Here is a 12500-nt window from a genome sequence, read left to right as displayed (position 1 = left end):
AGCCAACCGACCCCCGACCCCAAAGAGCGCTCAACGCCACACGCCAGCGACACGAGGCCGCAGCGGGCGGCGAGGGGGGTACCTATATGGGGGGGTGGCATCAGACCACGGGGGAGAGGCACCAGAAGCGCGACGGGGAGCCACGAGGGAACACCTCGGGCCAACGAAAGCCGGGTCCCTCCCGGAAAACAGACACGGGATGCCACCGCCCACACCCGGGCGGTCCCGTGACACGCCTGGGACACCGGAGCCCGCCTCCAGCGACCCCCACGCGTTCCCCGACGCGCGCCTGAGGCCCCCCCACCGGGGCCCCCAACGCGACGCCGCCAACGCCCACACGCCGGGCGCCTACCTGCTGCCGGATCCCGGCCTCCATCCGCCAACATCCGGGCCCCGGTCCCGAGGGCCGTAACCCCGCAGGAACGCTCCCAAGGCCGACGCGGCCGAGGGGAGACCCAACAGGCCCAAACCCGTGGCCCCACCGCACCACCCTCGCCGGCGGTGACCGGCCAGCGGGCCAACGGCAAGCCCAGGGCGGGAAGCGAGCAGAGCCACCCCACCACCAGGGCCACAGGGGCACAGCACGGGACAAAGCCACACACAACCCCAGGGCCCCAGGTGGCAAGCGGAAGGCCACACACCGGAGGCGACACACGCGCACCGCATGCGTGCGTGCGAGCGACCACAGGAGCCCCTCCGTCAGGCCCACAGTAGGCACCGGGACACACCCGGCCCGGCCCAGCGGGACCCTCCCCCGACCCAGAGGGGGGAGGCACGGGCCACGGCGAGGTAGAGGTGCGAGAGGCAGCGTCCGGCCCCCAGCGGAAGGGGGCCAGAAGAGCCCACGCGTAACCCCCACACACTCCCCGAGGGGAGGGCGGAGGGAACGAGCGACCATCGCCACCTAACGCACAACGAACCCGAGCCATCCGCGTCGTCAGCAGCGTGGCTACCGACACACACCAGGAGGGAAGGAACGGCGACAAGCGGGGGATACGGCACCCCATCACGTAAGGCACGTCCCTGTCGGATCGCTAGAGAAGGCTTTTCTCACCGAAGGTGGGCCGCACCCCACCAACCCCGAGCGCACCTCTCACCAGGCCGAGAGGGCCCTTCGAGGGAGCAACACCCAACCCGCGGGGCGAGCCCGAAGCCGGGCGGAGGGGTCTGCGGTAGAGGAAAGGAAGCCACCTGCCCCCACAGACGCGCAGGGGACACCAGCGGCCAAGCAAGGCCACAGGCGGCAGCAGCAGCGGCGGCGACGGGCCTGCGCTGCACCCACGCTGCCTCTTCCTTACCGCCTCGACCCCCCAGGGACTCCCACGCACCAAGCAGCACACGCCAGCGAGGCTGCGACGGCACACCCGGGAGAGAGCACACCGGGGCAGTGAAGGAGCGACGGCACCACTCGGTTCCAGGCGCCTGAGAGGCAAACGACCTGGACCGCTCCAGGAGCACCGCAGAGAGCTGAGCAGGGTCAGACTCTGCCAGACAAGCCCCGCACCACCACCGCGGGACGGGGCCCGCCCACACACCATGACACACTGACACGGCAGAGGGCGAAGGGTGTCCGCCACGTCCGAGGACCCCCGCCTGGACCCCCAACGCCAGCACCTTCAGGCGGCACAAGGCAGAGGGAGCGGAGATCGAGCCGGATTCCGCACCCCTGGCCTCTCCCACCACGCCGAGGCAGGGGAAAGAGGAACCAGGAGCCCGCAAGACAGAACGAGCAGCTCGGCAGCATTCGCCATGAATGGCCGTCCCTCGTCTGTAAGCGGCTTAGGCCCGGCCCAGGAGAGCGCCACATCACCACATCGGTCAAGTCTCGGTCTAGGATTATGACATCACGCGAGGCACAGGGGGTCACGCCCAGCGAGGACAGCTGCCAGGGGGGGGTCCGTCGGCAGCCTCGCCAGCCCCTTGCCTCTTCAGCAGCGGTGGCCAACCCCAGCGGAGGAACGCCTGACACGCACACGCGGCATAAGGCCGACGACCACTGAGACTCAGTTCTGAGGGGGTTCTGTCAGCCACCACTACGCAGCGGGCCACCTGCGGCAGAAGACGGACACGGGTATAGGACCCAGCGCCCAGCCTCACCTCTGCCGCTCTCGGGGCAAATTCTAAGCCGGAGATGGTGGCACCGTCGCAGGGCTAAACCAGGATCGCACACCAAGCTCCCGCACGAACCCAGGCAGGGAGCTCGGCACCGGATGGGCAGGGGGAACGCAGTCCAGCGCCAGGCCGCCGGCAGCCCATCGCGCTCCCCCCTACCGCCCCAGACGCGAACCCAGGGGCCCAGCTCTTCCGGTGACAGTCACCAGGAGACAGCGTGTCAGCACCTACCTGCAGATCCAAAATGACAACTGCAGGTGTAGAAATGCCCTTCCAGGGGACAACAGGGACAACCTATGGGACACAGCCGCCCCTCAGATGGGGGCCCGGGTCACAAGTCCCCAAAAACACAGCCATCGCCCACAGGGCATGCTCCTGTGGCCACCTGGTCGACCCCAGGAGTTAGAGAAAAGCAAACAACTCTACAGCCCCACCAACGGCCCCGACCAGGTCCCCCTAGGGTGCGGGTGACAAGTGTCGGGCCGGCGGCCCAGGGCCTCAGCCCCGCCAACGGCCCCGGCCGGGTCCCCTAGTGCAGGCGACAAGTGTCGGGCCGGTGGCCGTGGCCTCGCAGCCCCGCCAACGGCCCCGACCAGGTCCCCCTAGGGTGCGGGTGACAAGTGTCGGGCCGGCGGCCCAGGGCCTCAGCCCCGCCAACGGCCCCAGCCGGGTCCCCTAGTGCAGGCGACAAGTGTTGGGCCGGCGGCCGTGGCCTCAAGCCCCGCCAACGGCCCCGGCCGGGTCCCCTAGTGCAGGCGACAAGTGTCTGGGCCGGTGGCCGTGGCCTCGCAGCCCCGCCAACGGCCCCAACCGGGTCCCCTTGTGCAGGCGACAAGCGTCTGGGCCGGCGGCCGTGGCCTCAAGCCCCACCAACGGTCCCGACCGGGTCCCCTAGTGCAGGCGACAAGTGTCGGGCCGGTGGCCGTGGCCTCGCAGCCCCGCCGACGGCCCCGATCGAGTCCCCTAGTGCACGGTGGCAGTGATAAAGGGTGTGCTGGTCGACCCCATGCACTCTAGCGGTACTCCAGCCCGGTTACAATCGGGAGCGAGCAGACACCTACCCACCCCCGCAGCTGCCTGCCTGCTCACTTGCAAGCCTCCAGGCTCAATCTCCGAACAGCACACGAGCCACCAAGGTCCCAGCAGGGCTGGGACTCTCCCGCCTGCAGCTTGGGGACTTTGTCACATCCTGTCCCGGGCTCTCCACCCACTTGCTCGCCCTTGCCGGCTCCAGAATGCTCTACAGCTACAGCACGGCTGCCACCAGGTGGAGTCAGACAGCCAGCACCAAGGGACAAAGGGACAGCACGCTGGATGCACGCAGCCAGGCAATGAAGCCGAGATAGGCAGGGAAATGTGTGTCACTGCCGCCCTCCCTCCCTCCCCTCGCAGGGGGTGCTGGCTGGTCCCGGCCGCCAGGTCGGTTGCTTTGCCTTGCCTCTCATTTAGAACCAAACTGTGTCGTGACCGTCACTGGTGAAATGTTAACATTCGGTGTTGATGCATGGAACACCAGGTCGCGTGGCTTGGGGAGAATCGAGTTGTAGTAGTGAGTGACCACGCATCTACTGTGACAGGATACATCTGACCTATCAGTACAGTCTTGGGGGAAGGGTGGATAGACTTGGTCACACACAGGTAAAGGAAAACGGCAGACAGAAAATAAAATGAAAACACCGACATTGAGAGAGAAAAGGGAGAGAGAAACGGGGGGGGGGGGGAGAGAGAGAGAATGAGAACTGAAAGGAAGGCAAAACTAAGAAAGAAAGAAAAAAAAAAAAAAAAACCAGGAAGACCAAAAACTAGGAAAGGAGAAAGACAACATAAAGGGAAGCAATGGACACAGTAGAACAAAATTTTTGGGGGGAAAAAAAAAAAAAAACAGACACACACGAGTAAAACAGATGAGGCAAGATAATAAATCCAGCATGAGGACGCGAGAGAAAAACATATATAGGTTGAAAGAGAAGAGAGAAACAAGTTAAGAAGGACCAAGGAAGCCAAAGGTAAAGGAAGAAGGCAGACAGAAAATAAAATGAAAACACCGACATTGAGAGAGAGAGAAAAGGGAGAGAGAAACGGGGGGGGGGGGGCTGGGGGGAGGAGAGAATGAGAACTGAAAGGAAGGCAAAGGTAAGAATACAAAAAAAAAAAAAGAAGAAGAAGAAGAAAGACAAAAACTAAGAAAAGAGAAAGACAACATAAAGGGAAGCAATGGAAACATTAGGGGAGAACACACACACACACACACACACACACACACACACACACACGCAGGTACAACGGCCAGACACACACCGATGAGGGAAGAAAATAAATCCAGAATGAGGACGCGAGAGAAAGGCCTATAAAGATTGAACGAGAAAAAACAACTCAAGAACAACCTAGGGGAAGGCAGAGAATGTAAGGATGAAGACTGTCAAATAAAGGTGGGAGTCACAAGTGAAATTCTAGGAGATGTAGGGGAGTGGGAGAAGGAGAGGAGACAGTGAAAAGGAGAAAGCGAAAGAAAGAAAGAGAGGAAAGCGGGAATCGGCGAGCAAAACAGAGAAAGAGAGAGAGAAACAGAGCCTAAAAGGAATGGAGAGATCCAAGAAGAAAGAACTAAGGCAACATCCCTGGGAAGGTAACAGATCCCCCCGCCTGGACGTGGCAGGAGCACCTAGAGAGGCGCGCACAGTGCAGTCCCGGCCCGGCGGAAGGACGGTTTCTGCCGCCGCGGCCCCCTCCCCCCTCCCCCCTCCCCCCACCGCCGGCACCGCCGCCACTGCTCAGCCAGCAAGCCAGAAGCCCGACTGTGCTTACTGCGCCTGCGCCAGACCGACTCTCTCCCTCCCTCCCTCCCTCCCTCCTCCTTCCTCGACCCCCCCAAACTCCACGCCGACCACCACCCCGAGGCCTCGCGAGACGCGAGACTTGTTCAGACGCGGGCGCCATCTTGGCTTCTGCCGTCAGCGCCATCTTGGCTTTCGCCTCTTGTCCGATCCGATACTGTGGCCACTAGATGGCGCGCAGACAGCACGAGTGGATTCTTGAAACACGCTGGGGTTTCTGGTTTGGAGTCAGTTGGGGTTGCGATGGGACGGGGAAGATGAAGGATGGGGGAGCAGGAAGAGCAAAGACAAGAGATCACAACGACAACACTGAGTCTCGAGCCCAGGGGTCAGTTCCAGATTCATCCCTTGGGCCACGTTTTTCCAAGCCCAGCTCTCCCGGGGAACCTCATCCAGTAATGAGAGAGAGAGAGAGAGAGAGAGAGAGAGAGAGAGAGAGAGAGAGAGAGAGAGAGAGAGAGAGAGAGAGAAAGACTGTCTCACAAAAATCAGAAACCCGGTTCAGTCCATCTCAATGTCCCCAACCACATTGGTACAGCAAAGATTTCCCTATACACACACAGCTACAACCCAGTCAGCGCCTCACCCCAAGTCCGTTCCCACAATATGTGCCAAGAGACCTTTCCTCCACCCTTGTCTCTCCTGGATGTCCCTCCCTAGGCGGTATTGTCACAAAGTGTGGAAGGGCTCTCTCCCTCCTGTGTCACAGCAGCTGAGGCCAAGCTAGGCCGAAGCCAGGAGCCAGGAACAAGATGAAATCGGTGTTCCCATACGGCAAGGCCAGTGTGTCTGCTGACAGGCTGTTGAGCGTGTGTGCGGTGCCACAATGCCAGTATCCCCCACTGTCTTGCTTTCACTTTCTGTTCTCTAGTTTTATTTTTATTTATTTATTTGGCCTTGAGGTTGACTTATTTTCATTGGGAAGGCAGATTTGCAGAGAGAAGGAGAGACAGACGGACAGAAAGATTTCCATCCGCCGGTGCACTCCCCAAATGGCCACAACCACGGCCGGAGCTGACTGGATCCGATCCGAATCCAGGCGCTGGGAGTTTCTTCCAGGCCTCCCACACAGGTGCAGGGTCCCGTACACTTGGACCACCCTCCGCTGTTTTCCCAGGGCACAAACAGGGAGCTAGATCAGAAGTGGAGCCACAGGGACATGAAAGTGGAGGAAAAGCCAGTGAAGCTATTCTGCAGCGCCCTTGCGTCTGCCTGTCCTTCCTGTGAGCTCTTGCAAGACCCAAGAAGTTCCTCAGGGACAGAAAGGATGTGCCATGGAAACAGGTTAGGGATGTGAAAGGAGAGAGAGGAAAAGAGGGGAGAGAGAGAGAGAGAGAGAGAGAGAGAGAGAGAGAGAGAGAGAGAGAGAGATTGAAATTGAGTTAGTGAGAATGTGACAACAATTCAGTCTTCTCTGTTCCCCATTTGCAGGTAAGGTCCAGATGAGGAAAAGGAGAAAGGGAGCAGCCAGGCTGGGATTGGGCCTCTTCACCTCTCTCTCTCTCTCTCTCTCTCTCTCTCTCTCTCTCTCTCTCTATCCCAGGAGGGGGCATCACACAGCTTTCTCTTTCCAATTTGTGAGCAGAAGTGGTTGCACGCTGAGTGGTTCCTGGCCAGGATCCAGAACATGGAGGGAGAAGTAGGTGTCAGGTAAGGCCACCTGTGAGGCCTTCACGTCGGCATAGTGGCCTTTCATTCCCAATCCACCAGAGAAATCCTCGGGCAGGAAGGGCACAGGCCAGCCCATATGTCCTCCTGCTCTGCCGTCCTCAAGTCCCCTTGACTTGTCCGCAGAGCCGACCGCACACAACACCCACAACTCAGGCACAGGTGCCCCAGTCTCTCCCTCAGAGCACCCTTTCCCTTCAGTTCCGCAGAATAAGAGATGGTGAGCTGACCCTCCAACTCTTCCGCCTCCACACCCCACCCACCCACCCACCCACGGTCCATCAAAGACAAGGGGTTGGTTGGTTGGTTAGTTGGTTGGTTGGGTCCGGCCGGCATGTTAGCCTAGTGACTAAATCCTAAAGAAAAGAAAGATAGATGTGAACGCAGAGAAGAGCTGCCTTCCAAAACACACATATAATTAGCCAGGCCGGGTTGGGGCGCAAGCCAGGCTGGATTGAACTGTGAACTGGCTAGCACCCCACAGTTCGCAGGAGGGCTGGGGATGGACCAGGCCAGGCTAGGTTGCCGTACCCCAGCCCAATGGCGATAGCTGGGACTGGTGGTGGGCCATCTCAGATTGTGCCACAGCACCCACTGGCGCACGCAAGAACCGGGGGTGGTGCGGTGGGGGTGGTGGAGAGGGAGCGTGAGAACCGGAATCAAGTTAGGGCGCTGCACCCAGTCAGGCAAAAAGAGAGCCAAAATGGCTGGGCGGGTGGGTGGGTGCGTTGCGGGCGGGCGGGCGGGCGGGCGGGCCAGCCGGATTAGGCCACAACACCCAGCTGTCAGCAAAGCGCCGGGACTGCCTGGGTGAAAAAATTACATCAGGCAGGCCGGCCGGACCGCATTAGCCCCCAGACGGTCCCAAGATCTGGGGCTGGGAGCCCGCCAGCCTGCTAGGGGAACGCCAGGCAGGCAGGCAGGCAGGCAGGCAGGCAGGCAGGCACTCCTCCTGTCAGCTAGGCCGTAGCTCCCGTCGGAGAGCACGTTAAGGCCTGCCTGAACTAAAACAGCAAGCTACCCATAGATCATCAGGCCGTATGTGCCAAACATACAAGGCCTGGGCCAGAGATGTCGACAGCGTGCATCTCCCCGGACCAAACAAGAAGACGAGGGGAAGGCAAGAGTTGTTGCTTGGGCCAGGCGTGTGCGGTTGCCTAGTGGCTCCATTTCTCGGCCTGTACGTGCCGAGATCCCATACGGGTGCCGGTTCGAGTCCCAGCTGCCCCACTTCCGTCCAGCTCCCTGCCTGTGGCCTGGAAAAGCGGTCGAGGATGGCACAAAGCCTTCGGTATCGGCAGCCGCCTGTGTGGCGGAGACCGACCGGGAAGAAGCTCCCGGCTCCTGGTTTTGGTTCTGCTCAGCCCCGACCACTTGGGGAGGGAACCAGCCAGCGGGCAGGAGATATTTCTTTCTGTCTCTCCTTCTCTCAGCAACACCCCTCCCAACCACACACACACACACACACACACACACACACACACACCCCTCCCAACCACACACACACACACACTCACACACACAGACACGCGCACGCGCGCACAGGGTCCTCCTGACTGGCGTGTGGCTGCCGGCTCCACCTCAGGATCCTTCACCGTCCAACAATAAGAACCAGATTGGGTTGAAGAACAGTCAGGAAACACCACTGTTCCTGCTAGGACAGGAGGTGGACTGAACAGGGCTGGCTCATGGACCCACTGGTATGCGTGAAGCCTGGCACTGGGAGAGTTTCTGATGGAGGAGCCTGGGCAACTCCTCTGGCAGGACACAGTCCCTGCAGGTAAGCGCAAGCAGCACAAATAGGAAACAGCCCAGAACAGGCTATGGAAATTATCCCACTGGTATACACATGGCATGGATTGGGGGCAAGACCAGGCTGAACCTGTTCACATCACCCGCTGGTGAGTCCGAGCGCCAGAACAGAGTGTGGGTCGAGCCAGGTTCGGTTGCGACACATACTAGTACACAATAAGGAATGCCAAGGTGAGGTGAGCCGTACCAGATGTGGTTGCAGCGCCCAAACAGCACATGTGATAGTCAGGGGGAGGAGGCAAAGCTGACAGGGGAATGTGGGCTCCCCTGCTGGACAACTACTTCCCGACTAGGCTGCAGCTCCAACCGGTCTGCGTGAGGACCGAATATGAAGCGGGCAGGATCGAACCGGACTACGACACCCGTCGGTTCACGAGGAAGACAGGCCTGGAAACAGAACGAACCCGGCAATCCCAACGACCAGCATGATCATAAGCCGATCGGTGTGACGGACGGTGTTGGACTGTGTACTAGCAGACTCGCGCAGGAATCAGGCCTGTGATCATCTCAGATGAAGTTTCTTTGGAGAGAGATCCCTCCAACTGAACTGCTGATCTTAGAACCCCAACCATGAAGAGACTGTCAGCCAGTGGATTCTGAATAGGGTTCATTGCGATTGGAACTGAGACATTGGCAGCAGTCTAGAACTGATGAAGTATCAGAACTGTATGAGCAGGAGCCTCAGAGCGTGCCTCCCGTTGGGGATCTGGGATGGGTGGGAGGTTGGGTGGGGCTTTTCCCTTTTTTTTTTTTTTTTTTTTTTTTCCCCTGACCCCAGATACAGGGTAAAATGATATTGATGTGGAAACAATGGTATTTCCCACTTTCACCCTGTAGCCCTTGACACTCTGTTCCCTAATCAACCAAGTAAGATTATTAAAAAATAATTTTTAAAAAAAGTATATCAGGTTTTACAATTTCATTAATTTTTATGAATGGGTAGTATTCTATAGTGTTTGTGTGCCACATTTTCTTTATTCTGTCACCCGCTGATGGGTATCTGTGTTGATCCCGTATCTGGCTATTGTGAATTGAGCTGTGATAGCTGTAAGGGTGCAAATAACTCTCTCATATGCATTTTCATTTGGATAAAATCATAGGGCTGCGACGCTGGTTCGTATGCAGACTTTTAGATACCATTTGTTTTTTATCCAATTGGGAAACATGAGATATTTTAATGAAATTATAACTGGATAAGAAATGAGTTTTATGAAGCATGGTGGCCACTTGGGGAGTGAACCAGCCAGCGGGCAGGAGATATTTCTTTCTGTCTCTCCTTCTCTCTATATATATATCTGAGTTTCAATAAAAATAAAATGGATGGATGGATGGATGGATGGATGGATGGATGGATGGAGGAATTGTTTTTTCTGAACAGGCACCGACTGTGAGATGTAAGTAAGGCTCTGGACTGCTGTGTCCTGGTCGCTCGGTCCAACGCCGATCCAAGCAGAGAACCGGGCCTGGCACGGGGCACAGGCCTAGTATATTCCTGCAACCCCTCCCACCGCCCCCCCACCCCCGCCCCGCGCACCTGCACAAGGACAGGTAAGGGGTTCCTGTCTGTGTTTTGAGTAATCGGTTCAGCTAGATCGTTCTATTGAGAGGGAGGGATGCTTGATGTTGAGCAGTTCTGCTTGTTTGAGTGACAGAAGTACACGCACAGGTTAATAACACGCGTTCACATAGTTAAGGTGATGGATGGAAGAGTGAATCAATAATGCCGATGGAAAGGCCACATCAGAAGGGAGCCGTTCCTGAGAACCACTCATGGTCTGCCCCATGCGAGTCAGAAAGCAGCGGCCAGATCCCACTTTGCACTTCCAGAGCGAGCGAAGGGGAGTGACCGACTGTGGCTGACCTTTGCCCCAGTCGGAGAGGCAGATCCTTTCACTGACAAACGCCTGAGGGCAGGTATGGCTCTGGGTGGAGCGGAGAGAAAGTGAAGCCTTTGGCAGACAACGGGACTTTGAACCAACCATTTGCATTTCAATGAAGGCAATGAATGAGGCCTCTTGGAATTGAATGAGAGGTTGCGTCCCTCAAGCCAGTGGCTTCCGAAACGAAGGCTGCTGCTTTCTTGGGGCACACCCCCCCCACACACACACACAGAGGCTCATTCTGACGAGGAGGCGGGGTGCGGGTGCCCTGCCTGCCCCATGCTTCTCCTTACATGTCCCTGGACCCTGGACCCTGGCTCTGGCTCTAGCTCTGGCCTGGGAAAGGAGATGTGGATTGGGGAGGTGACTTGCAAGACGTACACACAAGACCCACCCACCATCAGTGAAACACAGCTTCTCTCCCTCCTTCCTTCCCTGGGGCTTGTGGGGGAGGGGAGGGTGGTATCAGGCAGGGAGGCACTTTTTGTTTTGGCTTGGCTTTTCTCCTCCTGGGTGTCACTGGTGCACCCCAGCGTATTCCATCACCAAGCCACTTTCCGATGTGTTTCGCTTCCCTCACAGTGGTTCATTAGCCAGCACCCACTGATAGGAGAGGACTGCTTTTTACTTGACAGCATCCTAGTGCAGGGATCAAAGGGGTCAGAGAAAGTAGAGAGAGCAAAGGAAAAAGGAAAAAGTTGGGTTGTTCGGGACTCCTTAAAGAAGAATTCATGTTGTGCCACCCACGTGTGCGAAGATTTGTCAAAGTCCCCCCCCATGCCCCTTTCCTCCTCCCCCCCCCCCCCCCCCCCCCGCTCAACCACCACCAAGCCATCACTCAGCAGGCTGGCTTCCAAGTAAATCAAATACATGCTTTAAGTGTTTGTTTTCTCTCACCTGACTCAGCACAATCGCACTCAGGGTTGCGGTGTAGCGACCAAATGTTGCCACCTGGTTGCCCAATTACTGCACCCTTAGGAATATTTAGTGGATTTCAACAACCTGGTGTTGAATGCCTTCTTTTTTTTTTTCTCTCTCTCCACTCCACTGAAGGCAAAATAAGATTTCCACCACCACCACCCCAACAGTGTGGAACATTGAAGTGGGCAGAAAACTAGTTACATTTTCCTTTAATGTGAACACCACATTTTAAGACTCTTGTATTTATTCATTTGCAAGTCAATCATGGGAGAGAGAGAGAGGAAGAGAGAGAGAGAGAGATTTGTGAGCAAGTTTGTTTGGAGCGGGGAAGGGGGGAGCGGGTGTGTCAGAGGAGATGGGAGGAAAGAAGAGAGAGGAAGAGAGAGGAGAGAGGAAGAGAGAGGGGCAAGGACGAGCAAAAGAGCGAGCTCTTTGAAGAGATTCTTCCACCCACAAGTTCCTTCCCTTTTCTCTTTGTCGCTGTGTCCTTCCAATAAGCAGACATAGATGACACAGGATGGTGAAAGCTAGAGAGCGAGCGAGCGAGCCAAAAATGTGGAAACCGCGGTTCCACCAGCACCGTGACAACATTGCCGGTTTTTCTTTGTTTAAAAAAAAAAAATGGAAAGAGAGAGAGAGAGAGAGGAATCTTCCACCACTTCACCAGTCAGTTCAGAACTTTTCCCCCCAAATGCAGGCCTAGAGAACTCAGAAGTTGGTGAACAGAAAGTATGGAATCCTGGTTCTCAGCGCTACACAACTCTGTTTAGGATACAAACAGGTTTTTCAACAGCTTTGGCCTCAAACCTGTGTGTGTGTGTGTGTGTGTGTGTGTGTGTGTGTGTGAGAGAGAGAGAGAGAGAGAGAGAGAGAGAGAGAGAGAGAGAGAGAACTAAGCGTTTCTGACAAAACGTGCGCAGAACCTCAACAGCAACAACTAAACCCATATGCCTCGGAGCCCCATCCAGAGGTGTTTACATGGCATTTTGACAAGATATTGAGCCAAAGCTCAGAGAGAGAATTGAGGAGAAAATAAATAAATAAATAAATGGTGAAATCACGAATGTAAATTCGAATGATCTGTATTCCGGGAGTGAGTGAGTGAGTGGAATTTACCGACACCATGTCAGGATAGACAATGTGTCCGGACAGACAACGATGGAGAGTGGTGGTGGTGGTGGTGGTGGGGGGGAAGAGATGTCATTTCCAGTGTTTTCTAACCTAAGGGAAACTTGTAGGAAAAGTAGCATGCTCCGCACCACGGTCATGAGAG

This window comes from Ochotona princeps, unplaced genomic scaffold (genome assembly GCF_030435755.1).
Source record: "Ochotona princeps isolate mOchPri1 unplaced genomic scaffold, mOchPri1.hap1 HAP1_SCAFFOLD_167, whole genome shotgun sequence".
Taxonomy (NCBI): Eukaryota; Metazoa; Chordata; class Mammalia; order Lagomorpha; family Ochotonidae; genus Ochotona; species Ochotona princeps.
Note: the sequence above shows the minus strand (reverse complement) of the source record.